The sequence below is a fragment of the Apium graveolens genome, chromosome 1 (assembly GCF_009905375.1).
Source record: "Apium graveolens cultivar Ventura chromosome 1, ASM990537v1, whole genome shotgun sequence".
NCBI lineage: Eukaryota > Viridiplantae > Streptophyta > Magnoliopsida > Apiales > Apiaceae > Apium > Apium graveolens.
In genome coordinates, this window is record NC_133647.1 from 37037712 (window position 1) to 37051904 (window position 14193).

The following is a 14193-nucleotide window of genomic DNA, read 5'->3' on the forward strand; positions in this document are numbered from 1 at the left end:
CCTTAGAATAATTCGATACGGTAGGTATGGACTTTGTATGGTTAGATATTAAGATTTCATGGAAAACGAATGACTACCGTAGGTCCGTGGTGGACTATAGTAATGCATCAACAATTCTTTGAATAATGAGATGATAACAACCGTGAGAGTTGTATTATAATGGATGTTAAGGTTAAGTACCACTAATCGGGTCGTGGTGATGTACAAGTTATCATTGATAGACTAATTAAGTCGATCATCTACCTATTGAATATTTATTCCTTCTTATCAATAAAGAATAGTATTACTATACGAAGAAGGTTAAGGTGTAGCAATGGATTCTAGTAACGATGATGTCTAGAATGAAATCCCAGATTCAATTTTCGATGTCGAGGGAGTTTCAATGATGATTATTTTTTTTAAGCTCGAGCAAGAGCATGGGTCTATAAAATGATGGACGGAATAGGGAAAGATTCAGGAATATGAATTACGATGCGATAATACTTGATGTTGATATATATATACATATATATATGTTTTGTTCTCTTGTGATAAACCTCTATAGTTCAGAGGTAGACTCCAAGCCAGATGTTTTGTGGCAATATTTTTCATATAATTCTCTTAAATTCTTTCTTTTCTCTTCTTTTCATTTTCGTGTAAACTGAGAAGAACAACCCTTCCAGAAGGGGAGGTATTGCCGAATGACTATCTATCTGTGTGAAAGAAGCCTAGTAGGATACGAAATATTGTTTAATTGCTTGTTAAGTACTAAAGGCTGGCCACCTTCTGTACTAACTATGCAATAGAATAAGTGTTCATGATCATAGTGATCTCTCAATAAATTCTTTTAGTTCTATATGATTGATCAAACTTTGGAAAATAGAAACAGCTGAAAAAGGAGTAGTAAAAGTATGGTGGTATTCGGAATGGAAACGCGTTCGTGTTACTAAGGTTGGCGCATTTATTAAAAGATTATAAAACTCTAGCGAGTAAAGGTATATCTAGAATAGTATTTTGTACGGAAGATAGTAACGATTACGAACTGGAAAAGAGTGGGTATTGAGAAGCAAAAGCTATAATGCTAGAAGCTATGATGAGAGTCTGTGCAATAGACTTGAAAGAATTTGGAATTATCACTTAACACGGATTGAGTTTTCTTACGACAATAGATCGTACGTCAGTATCGAGATGTCGCCTTATGAGAGCCTTGAGGGAAGACAGTGTCGATCTCCCTCATCTTAGGATGAAGTTGTAGAGCGCAAGATACTCGGACCAGCAGTGGTCCAAAGGACCAAGGATATAATAGATCTAATCAGAGGAAGGCCGGTAGTAGCCCAAGATGGACATAAGAAGTATGCTGATTTGACAACGAAAGGACAAAGAGTATGAAGTGGGGGACCTAGTGTTGTTAAAGGTATCCCCTTGGAAAGCCTCGGAAAGGATTGATGAGGTTCGGAAAAAAAAGGAAAGCTAAGTCCACAATTTGTTGGACCCTTGGATATATTAAGATGTATTGGAAAGTTATCAAATGAACTAGCCCTACCCCCGAACCCGCAACAAGTTCGCAATAGGTTCCAAATATCAATGTTAAGGAAGTATGATCCAAAGGCAAGACACATAGGTGAATATGAACACGTAAACCTGCGACCAGACTTAACCTATATGGAGCAACCAGTGAGGGTTATGAATCAAAAAGGAACAAGTGCGTAGGAACATGGTTATCAAACTAGTTATATTTTGGTGGTAGAACCACCGTGGGAAAATTGACTTGGGAGTTAGAAAGTGCAATGCTGTAATAACCCCAATATTTGGAATTTTGAAATACTGATAAATAGTAACTTTTTGTTGATTATGCTGATTAAGGAAAATTATCAGACCACGATATATAGGACTACTGTTATGGAAATTCTAAGATCGTATTAGTATTCCATAAAGTAAATGAGTGTATGTAAAGGTCGTCAGAATTCGAATCCGGACACCTTGATTTTTCCCGAAAATCCACCAGATACCGAAAGAATTGAGTATAAGTAACATGATTAAAAGGATTTTTTATTTAAGGATTATAGCAGAGGATCATTAAAGGAATATAAGATATTAATAAAGGTTCAGGGAAGCCCAAGTAATAAGATCCCGATATGATCCCTCAAACTATTAAAGAGAACGAGAGTTAAGCGAACCGTAAAACAAATAAGCGACCAAGAGACAAGCTTGTCCAAGAAGCCAAGTATTATGACATCATCAAACCACAAGAGATTGACACATGGCAAGAAAGTGATGCATGATGGATGAAGTCATCAAAGGAGAAGATATTTATGCAAGGAAATCAAAGAAGTTTTTCTATTTTTTCCATTTCATCATTTTGCTCTCGGCCAAAATGATACCAGCAATTTAAAACTTCCATATCTCCTTCAATTCTCACTCAAATATTGTGTTCTATATCTCGTTGGAAAGGTATTGAGATGGCCTACAACTCTTGTTCACAAGTCTCGTCCAAATAATCAAGGTAAGACCTTAATTTTTACAGTTCTTTAAATCGTACTTTTAGAAACTTTAAAATCTAACTTTGTGTTTTCTTGATTGTTTGTGAGATCCAATCTTGTATAAGGCTCCCTAGAAACTTTTCACTCAGAAATCAAGGTATAAAAACTTCTTGACCTTTAGTACTAAGCTTGATTGTTTGAGTTTTTAGATGAATTGATAAATGTATAGTTAGATTCACCCTTAGTAGTGATTTTTGTGAAGTTCTGTTGATTTGAATGGTGAATTTGTAGTGATTGAATGAGTTGGTAAAACCTTAGAGTGTGGACTTATTTTTCAGTGGTTTAAGTTGTATTTTTTGTGTTATTGATTTTTTGAGGATGGGAGTGAATTGATGAGGTTTTAGAGTGGTAATTATTTTGGGAATCGCGTAAACATAGTCGTCGTAATGCCCGTTTTTATTCAACTGCTTATTCTTAGTTCTCAGGACAGAAAACTCAACAAATAATCTGTAACATTGCCATTTTTATCTAGAGAATTTCGTAAGCTTCGTTTTGATATGTGGTTCCCTTAGTTCCGATGTACGGTTTAGGAGAAACGACTGTTTTAAGTAACGGTATTTCGTGAACGAACTTTTACCCCTCGCTTTACTTTAAGACCTTTTTTAAAGCCCTTAAATGAATAATTGGAGTACGAAACAATTATGTAAGACTAATTGGTCAGTTGATAGAGTATTCGCAAAAGAGTCGCCTTAAAATTCGTAACGGTTAATTTTATAAAAATGGTGGAGTCGAGGGTACTCGAGCGACTTATGTGAATCGTTATGCGCAAAAGCGAACGTTAGGGTCCAATTGGTTAAAGTCTAGTTTCTTAAGCGACCGTGGTTTAATCCGTATTATGTTTTATTCATAGGTTACTGGACCCACTCTAAGCTTAAGTCTATCCCGAAACACTCAGGCAAGTTTTCTACCCGTTATACTGTTGTTGTGATGTAAATATATTGATACTTTATCTTGAGATAAGTGCATGGCTGTTATTAGCAAATATTGCGATATATTGGAGCATGTTGATATGGTATATATATGCATGTTGTGAAATCTTGATATTCTATTATCAATTCAAATGCTTATAAATTACATAATACCTATGCTAGAGATAAGCAGTAGTTGCGTATACCCTTAGTATAGGGGACCCGAAGGTGAACATTTTTCTAAACCGGGAGTTGATGTTCCCGAGTATTATATATATATATATATATATATATATATATATATATAGTTTCTATAACTACTAATCGGATAAGGTATATTCGATAGTTTTGAATAATAATTAAACTTATTTTCGATCATTCAAATAAAGATCGTACTTTCGTATAAGTATATCTTTTGTTATTTATTATTGATTTCAAGTATGAATTTTAAAATTTCTACTTAAATTATTTTTATAAATATTATCCTTATGGGAATATTATTTAAATAATAATATTCAGATATTTTCTAACATATCGGGAATGATTTATTTTATTAAATCATCATTACTCTAAACATTCTTTAAAATCTTTTCGAGTCTTCAAAATGATTTTAAAAGCTAGAGCGGATCCCAAAACTCATTTTCAGATTTAAGATCTTCCTTTCGAAGGGGATTTAAATACTCGCTCAAAACCTAAGTGATCTGGCTCTGTGGTGTATTTTTGGAGCAACGAAGTGGCTAACTTGATAAAAGAGTTTGATTACTTGCCCAACATTCAGGAAGTAAGCCCAATCGAAATGTGTCGGCATAAGCAACATGGGCTTAGTGGGGGTCCATGAAAGTGTAAGTGGCTCAGTGGGAGTCCATCAATGCGTAAGTGGCTGAGTGGCAGTCCAGCATAAGGTCCTAATGCGGCCAGGGTGATGACCAGTGAGGGATTCATCCATCTACTAGTAGAAAAGGTGACTTAATTGGTATCTTTGCCTGATCAGCAAGATATCAGGTTTATGCAAAAATTTCTTCTTTCCAAAATTCTTGGGAATGACAACTCTGCTTATACTTCCATAGCAGAAGAATGTATAAAATTTGTATATATATAGGTGTATATATATATCGAGACTTAATGAAGTATGTCGTAACTTCATTCCCTATAATGATATTTCGAAGATTGAATTTATTCAAGTCTTATATTGTAGTCTCATCTATGTGATGAACTTTTAAAACTGATTATACCTTGAACGGTGGTAGCTCAAGTAGTATTCGGAAAAGATATAAGTATATTGGAGTATCTTGTAACTTCATCTTTTCAACTTATATCTGGTTATTGATTATCTTATGCATGACAAAGATTTTCAGAAAAACATTGAGACAAGGTTAGATATATGAGATCACCTTGCAATGATATTTTTATACAGTTATAAACTGGAACTATGTGTATATTATGCATGGAAGAGGACTTCCAAGATTTTGAAAAGTATATATACATATATACTGAATATTTTACGACTTGGTCACGTTAAGATATCAAACTTGGTTCATTTCTTCTTGACCAAGACTTTCATGAGTACTATGAGAATGCTCGTAAATTGTTAATTATTATACATATTATTTTGGTGGGCTTGATGCTCACCCTTGCTTTCTTCTTTCATCACACAACAACAGATAGACAAGATGAACAGGACCAAGCTCCCAATTCGCGAGCAGATAGGAAATGTTCTGCAGTTTCCTATAGGCACTGATGCCGCTGTAGCTGAGGTAGGAACTACCAGTAGGCTAGGCTTTCAACTGTTGATGTACCAGACCTATGTATATTTATGAACTGTAATAATGGCAAAGAAAATGTAAATTTATTCAGAAACCCTTCTAAGGTGTAATGGTTTATAATTGTGGAATAAAATGACTTGTGTTATTTTGGTATTCATCTCTGAAACTATAACTTGTGATGTGTGTGTTTATTATGGGGTCACAGTACGTAGTAGTTGGTTGTTTATTAAGATTGGGTGTTATTAAGGGAAATGGAACTCGTGACAACCCGGATCCCCGACCCCAATTTTGGGGTGTTACAAATGCCATGAAATTTCCTACAGAAAATGAGGAGTGTTTTAAGGTGGAAATGGTCGATACTCTGGTTAATTCTAAACTCGATCGTTTCCTAAGGTCTGATGTCTTAGAGAAGGCCTTATTGGTGAATTCTGATAGCGGAGATGATGAGGGTGACGAGCACTTCCAATATTTTAATGCTTCTCCCTGGAAGCGAAAGATGGATATGCCTTTTGAATCTCTTGGATTGGAGGAGTTGAAAAGTTCTCCGAAACGCCTCAAGCCATCTATAGAGGAAGCTCCTACTCTTGAGTTCAAACCTTTACCTGAACATTTGAGGTATGCATTTTTTGGTGATGCATCTACTTTGCCTGTTATTATTGCATCTGACCTTTCAGGTACTGATGAGGAGAAGCTTTTGAGAATTCTTAGAGAGTTCAAATCGGTAATTGGTTGGACTATAGCAAATATCAAGGGAATCAGCCCTTCTTATTGTATGCATAATATTCTGGTAGAGGAAGGAAGCAAGCCTACTGTTGAGCAACAGAGAAGGCTAAATCCGATCATGAAAGAGGTTGTGAAGAAGGAAATTCTCAAGTGGCTAGATGCAGGAATTATCTATCCCATTTCTGACAGTTCATGGGTGAGCCCAGTTCAGTATGTACCAAATAAAGGTGGTATCACTGTGGTAGCTAATGATAAAAATGAGTTTATTCTGACACGAACAGTCATGGGGTGGAGAGTTTACATGGATTATAGGAAGCTGAACAAGGCTTCAAGGAAGGATCACTTCCCTCTTCCTTTCATTGATCAGATGCTTGATAGATTGGCTGGGCATAATTAATATTGTCTTCTGGATGGCTATTCAGGATATAATCAGATTTGTATCACTCCAGAAGATCAAGAGAAGAATACATTCACATGTCCTTTCGACACTTTTACATTCTGAAGAGTTTCTTTTGGGCTATGTGGAGCGCCAGCCACTTTTCCGAGATGTATGATGGTTATCTTCTCTGACATGATTGGAAATAATGTAGAAGTGTTCATGGACGATTTCTCGATCTTTGGAACTTCTTACGATGAACTCTTGCATAATCTTGAGTTAGTATTGAAAAGGTGTGTGGAGACCAACTTGGTTGTTAATTGGGAGAAATGTTATTTTATGGTGTGCCAAGGCATCATTCTTGGTCACAAGGTTTCTAACAAGGGACTTGAGGTGGACAAAGCCAAGGTGGGGGTGATCGTAAATCTTCCTCCACCTATATCTGTTAAGGGAATTCACAGTTTTCTCGGTCATGCGGGTTTCTATAGGCGTTTCATCAAGGACTTCTCGAAGATTTTGAAGTCGTTGTGAAATTTGCTAGAGAAAGACGTTCCTTTCAAGTTTGATAACGAGTGCCTTGCTGCTTTTGAGACATTGAAGAAGAGCTTGATTACGGCACCTGTGATAACTGCACCTGATTGGTCTGAACCATTTGAAATGATGTGCGATGCAAGCGACTATGCAGTTGGAGCAGTTCTTGGGCAACACAAGAACAACATATTTCATGTAGTCTACTATGCTAGTAAGACTCTTAATGGTGCTCAACTGAATTACACCACTACTGAGAAAGAACTATTGGCTATCGTCTATGGTTTTGAGAAATTTCGATCATATCTACTTAGGACGAAGGTGACAGTTTTCACTAATCATGCAGCAATTCGATATCTCGTCTCCAAGAAGGACTCGAAGCCATAGTTGATTCGATGAGTTCTTTTACTTCAGGAGTTTGAGTTAGAGATCAAGGATAGAAAGGGGACTGAGAATCAAGTCGTCGATCATCTCTCGAGTTTAGAGGATCCAATTGCTACTTCACAAGATAAATCTTTGATTAATGAGTCTTTTCCCGATGAGCAGTTATTTGGAGTGCAAACAGAAGAACCGTGGTTTGCCAATATAGTGAACTACCTTGTGAGTAATGTCATGCCTCTAGAGGTGACTCCCGCTCAAAGGAAGAAGTTTCTACATGAAGTGAAGTGGTATATATGGGATGAGCCGTTTATTTTTCACCAAGGAGCTGATCAAATCATCAAGAGATGTATTCCTTACAGCGAAACGGAGGGGGGGGGGGATCTTGCGAGATTGCCACTCAACGGCTTATGGAGGACATTATGGTGGAGAAAAGACAGCATCGCTTATTCTTCAAGCAGGTTTCTTTTGGCCAACTTTGTTTAAAGATGCTCATTAGTTCGTTTTGAAATGTGATCGATGTCAACGAGTGGGGAATATGTCTAAAAGAGATGAGATGCTTCTTAATGTGCTTCTCGAGGTCGAAGTCTTCGATGTTTGGGGAATTGACTTTATGGGGCCATTTGTCTCATCTTGTAACAATCTAATATATCTTGTTGGCGGTTGATTATATGTCGAAATGGGTTGAAGTTAAGGCGTTTCCGATGAACGATGCAAAGGTAGTGCTTAATTTTCTTCACAAGCAGATATTCACAAGATTTGGAACTCCAAGAGTCATAATCAGTGATGAGGGGTCGCATTTTTGTAACCGCAAGTTCACTGTTATGATGCAAAGGTACAATATGAATCATCGTATTGCTACGGCTTACCATCCTCAGACAAATGGTCAAACCGAGGTATCTAACAGGGAGATCAAGCGTATTTTAGAGAAATTTGTGTGTCCATCGAGAAAAGATTGGTCGTTAAAGCTTGATGAAGCTGTTTGGGCTTATAGAACAGCATACAAGACTCCTCTAGGGATGTCACCGTATTAGTTGGTTTATGGTAAGGGGTGTCATTTGCCGGTGGAGCTAGAGCATAAGACATATTGGGCTTTGAAGAAATTAAATTTGGATTTGGATGCAGCTGGAAAGAAGAGGATGCTTAACTGAATGAGCTCGACGAGTTTTGACTTCAAGTTTATGAGAACTATAAAATGTACAAGGAGAAAGTCAAGAGGTGGCATGATCGGGATCTAGTGCTTAAATCATTTGTGCCAGGGCAACAAGTTCTTTTGTTCAACTCTCGTCTCTGTCTTTTTTCTGGAAAGTTGAAGTCAAGATGGTCAGGGTCGTTTATTGTCAAAATTGTATTTCCATATGGAGCGGTGGAGATTTTTGAGAATGATTCGGGCCAAGCATTCAAGGTTAATGGTCAGAGGTTGAAGCATTACTATGGTGACACGGCAAACCACGAGGTGGTTAGTGCCGTTTTATTGTCCATTGGATCCTAAGTTCTACGTCAAGCTAACGACGTAAAGCAAGCGCTTCTTGGGAGGCAACCCAAGTTTGTTGTACATTAGTAAGTAGAGGAAGCGAGAAGAAAAGAGAAAATTACAAAAAAATCAGAAAAAGAAAAAACTTCAGGGCTCACTACAGAAGCTTGGCGCGCCCGCACTGTCCTAGCGCGCGGCCACGCTGAAAATATAGAAACACGGTGTGCCTGCGCTATTACAGGGCGCGGCCGCACCGGTTTGGCAGAAGTAGCGCGCGCCCACGCTGTTCGAGCACGCGCCCGCGCCGTGTCCCGACTCAGAAAAAAAATAAAGGCAGTTAAGGGGGAAAACAGGAATTTTGCTCAAAAATCAATTCCCAACTGAATTTTACTCCCCCACATCCCAAATTTCCCTCTCCAAATCAAACTCATTACTCCCATTATTCCCATAATCAAATCCCACTTCTATTTCATATATAATTCTCTTTTCACAACCTATATATACATGCATCTCATACACAAACTTCTTCACCAATTCACAAATTCTCAAACACAAATTCTCTCTCAAACACAACTCTTATTCTCTCTACTCACTTCCAATGGCACCCAAAAGACAAAGAACACGAGTCAGCAACAGCACCACTAATTCATCAAGTGTGGGTATCGTAAGGCCGAGATTCTCTACTCACGAGGCTAAGTAGAGTATACTAGGCTTCTTTTGGAGCCAATCATCAAGGAGCGAGGTTTTCTGCCATCAGGGAAGGATGGTCAGCTGTTGGAGATGATTCTTGAGATGGGCTTGGTTCCTATTTGCGAGGAACCCGATGTTGTACCCCTGAGTGTTGTGCGGGAGTTTTATGCTAACACAAGGGCGGAGACGAATAGTTTCACGGTGGTTAGGGTGATGAAGGAGGATTATAGTGGAGTAGCGATAAGGAGGGTAATTAATCATCCCGCGAAAAAACCCGGTCAAGACATTTCGAATGATAAGACTCCGGAGGACTTTGACTTGGATTTGATTGTGGCTACTCTCTGTGTGCCTAAGACTCATGGAAATTCAAGAGGGGCACAACTGATTATGCCACATTCCCTGCTTCTTGTATGAGTATGAACAGATTTTCCCGTGCTTGGAATGCCTTTATTTGTGCTAATATTCTGCCATATGCATGAGGTTATTGTAGAGCGAGCATGCTTATTGTGGGGTATTCTGAAGGGTGATTATGTAGACATTAGTAGGATTATTCACCATGGTGTTCTGAGATTTTTGAGAGGGAGCACTATGGGTTCTATACCCTATGCATCTATAGTGGCGAGGTTGTGTGCGGTAGTTCGTGTTCGTTGGGCCGCACATGAACAACTTCAGCTCCCTAGTTCTGCCATTGATAGTTTGATCATATTACACATGATAGAGTGGTATGGTGGTAAGCCCGATCCTAAGGGTCTTGGTTATTCGTTTGATATGCTTCCAGGAAAGCATCCAGCTGATCAGTATTATGCTGGTGGGTCAAAGAAAGCCCGTGAAGCGGGTTGGAGAGCTCAATTGGGTGAGGAGATAGAGCCGTCACAGTTAAGGGAACCGTCGAAGAAGGGCAATATGCAGGTTCACACGAGATCTCACCCAGGCATCGAGGACAGCTTGTAGAGCCACAGGTGTTGATATCCAGTGGCCAGTTTTTTATGAGGATTTCGTGTATCCACCTCCGGACACACCTGACACTCCACTCGTTGTGGGTGAGGAGCCTGATTCTGATTAGGTATGCCTGAACTCCTTACTATTACCTTCACTGAAGATAGTGAATATTTTAAGTTTGGGGGTAGTAGTTGAAGGAATATGTTTTGTGTGAGTCTCATATAGTTGCATATTCATGATAGTTTTAATTCATATAGTTGCATATTTTTCCATGTAGTTTTTTTTTATTTTTGGTAGTTTTTATGTTAGTTTGTTCATGTAGTTCATGCATTTGCATTATAACATGATCCCTTAGATAATTTTTCCAGTTGACTTGTGATTTTGATGCTACTGTAGTGATATCGTATTTAGAGATGTTGAGTCGTATTAAGTTGATTTGCATGCTAGAGATAATTGTATTCCACTAAGTCTTATAGGTTGCTTAAGTGCTAGATCATGATCATGGTTTGTTTGTTTGTCGAGGTTTAATTGCTTATTTATATTTAAAATTTAGGATATTCTCTTAATAATAAAATAACATGGATTTTTAGAAATTGGAGAAAAATTGGATTTTATTGCTAGTTGTTGTGGCTAGGTGTCAAATGGCTAGTAGCCGACTCATATTTACATGAGTAGTCTAGGGTTGAACGAGATGGAGAGAAACGCACTCGTTCAGAAACAAAGAAAAAAGAAAAAAAAAGAAAAAAAAGAATAAGTGTTATGTATAATTGATCACGAGTGGGCTATTTAGACTCGAGTTATTAAGTTCTTAGGGGACATTGTGCCTAGTGACCTACGACTTTTATAGTTTGGGATTCGCTAACCTAACGCTCGCTACATGGGTACTATTGTATAAGTCTTTTGTAGACCTCACTCATTACACGATCAAATAAGCATATTTGTGTTGTTTTGTTTCTAATAAAAGCATGAATCCATATAAAACCCCAATAAAAGAATTGAAGTGTTATAAGTTATTTTGAGTCTAGCTTTTTATTTTATTTATAACCTTGCGATTGCCTTGATGAGTAGTGAGTCATGATTCTTGATCTAGTTGCGATAGTATACCTGTAAGCGTTTGCACACACGCACGTCTCTAGTTTTTAAGTTGATTTGTATGATTTGATTGATCTTTATGCGAGTAACTGCATTTGTTGAGATGTTGCTTGTTGAGTGGTTGAGTTATTCTGTTGGGATCGTTGCATTCATTTAGTTGCATTCATGCATTTTTGTTCTTGTTCTTTGAGTCTGTTTATGCTTGAGGACAAGTATCGATTCAAGTTTGGGAGTATGTTGAGTGACATTATGACACTTTATTATGCTCTAATAAGCTTTGAATTGAGGCATTTGTACTCAAGTTGTTAAGTGTTTTAATGTGTTTTCTAGTGTTTTTGTATTTCAGGCATTATCTAGGTAATCATGTGAATTAGCATTATTTTGGTACTAATTTGGTGTCAAGGTGGTGTTGGAATAAAAGCTCGTGGAAAGCCAGCTCGAAGCAGCAAGACAAAGAAGAAATCTGAGTTTTTCCCAGAAGGACGGCACGCCCGCGATGGTCAAGCGCACGGCCGCGCCAGGATTCCAGAAAGGCAGCACGTCTGCCCTGTGTTAGCGCGCGGCCGCGTCGGTGCGAAATCAAGAAATCCTGATTCTAATACAATTCTAATTGGGAGACTTTGAGATTATATAGGGCTGCTATATATATTTAAATAAGGACATTTTCAGAGGAGAGACGTACTAGAGCGCAAGGAAAGCCGTAAGAAGACCGTTTTAGCACGGATTCAATGAAGATGAAGAAGATCTTGTTTTTACTCATGAATATTTGTTCTAAGTTGTAACTTTTATGCTAGTTTTCTTACTTGTGAACCTTTACTCTTATTTCATACTTGGTTTTGTTATTTAAGTATAAAGACTATGTTTATTATACCATGTTTTAATCGGAACCCACGTTGATGTTGAGTCCGATTATGGGCTAATCGTTATCGTGGGGTTCTAGCGGATTGATTTATGGATTTCTTTAGTTAAATTGTTTATATGCATTAGTGTGTGGTGATTGGATGATAACCTAGTATTAGTTGTGCTTATTCGTCTTATAAGAGTCACGAACTTGTAAGATAGCATGTTAATTCTTAATGAAGCGACAGTGAATTTAAGGATTTAGAACTTACCATGCTAGCATAGGTTCATGTGTTATTGTTATGCATGATTAGTAGTTAATTTTAACCATCTTACTTGCCCTGTGTAATCATGATAGATAACTTGTACTTTAAACCTTTATGTTATCAAATTTTATAGACATATAGGGTCTCAATATAATTGGTGTCTATTCAGCTTCTATCACTTTTGTGGATGTCTGGTAGTATGTTATTCGTGCAATGAAAGTTGGCGTCTAGCAGTTTCGTGTTATCTGATTAGTGTCATCACCACTGCATGCTAAGGTTAAGAACAATAAGGCTATTGAATGAAGTATTTAATAAAGTTAGAATCCCATGTTTGTCTCATATAATATACAACTCTCTTTTACTCTCTTGGTTATAATCATTAGTTTAATTAGTATTATAAACAACCTAATTTGTGATCGTCTTAGCATTGGATAATAACCATATTATCGGTGCATAGGTGCATAAATTACATAGTTAACCAACGCCAGTCTATGTGGGAACGAACTAGAAAAGATTCTATTTTACTTGCGAACGAGTATACTTGCGTGAATTATTAGCGCGTGTTTCGCCCTAACAGAGATAAATATTGTTCCTCCCAAATCAGAGTTTGGAAATAGAACAGTTAGATATAAACCACAAAATCCTTGTTTTTATTGTGGTAGTGTGTGGCACTCTATTTATACATGTAAAGAGTATCACATTTTATCTTATGATTATTATAAATTGAAACCCTCTTTAAATAAAGAAAAAAACTGTTTCTGCATGTGTAAATACTGATTGTAAAAATGTTAACATAAACTCTAATATGAAGTCTTTTGCTGCATATGTTAACAAACTTAAAAAGGCCAAAGGATCCAAGAAAGTCTGGGTACTTAAAAACACTAATTGATTTAAATACTTATTGCATAGTAACAGAAGTAATTATCTAGTCTTGGACAGTGGATGCTCAAGACACATGACTGGTTACAAATCCATGTTATCAGAGTTTATGGAGAAGGCTGGTCCAAGTGTTTCTTATGGAGATGGCAACTTCGGAAAAAGCTTGTTATATGAAAAAATCAAAATTGGGAATGTCATCATTGAAAATGTAGCTCTAGTTGCAGGACTCAAGCATAATTTGATCAGTGTGAGTCAAATCTGTGACAGAGGTTACCATGTGAATTTTTATGAAGAACATTATGAAATTTTCAGTAAGTCTGATGGAAAGATTGCAATGACTGGTGTAAGACATGGTAACTTATATGAAGCCAGGGTCTCTACAAATACTGATGAATCAGAAGTTTGTCTACATAGTAGAACATCTGTGGAAGATAGCTGATACTGGTATAAAAGACTTTCTCACCTCAATTTCAACAACATCAATGAACTTGTGAGGAAAGATCTTGTAAGAGTTTTCCCAATGCAGTATTTACTCCTGATGGCTTATGTGACTCATGCCAGAAAGCCAAAAAAAGGGAAAACATCTTTCAAGAATAAAACTAAATCCTCTATTCTTGAACCATATCATCTACTTCATATTGATCTCTTTGGTCCATGCAATGTTATGTCTATTGCCAAGAAGAGGTATGCACTTGTAATTGCTGATGAATACACAAGATTCACATGGGTGTACATTCTGCAGACCAAGGATGAATCTCCATCCATTCTTCTTGATCATGTGAGAGAACTGGAAAAAAGATCAACATACAAAGTGAAGA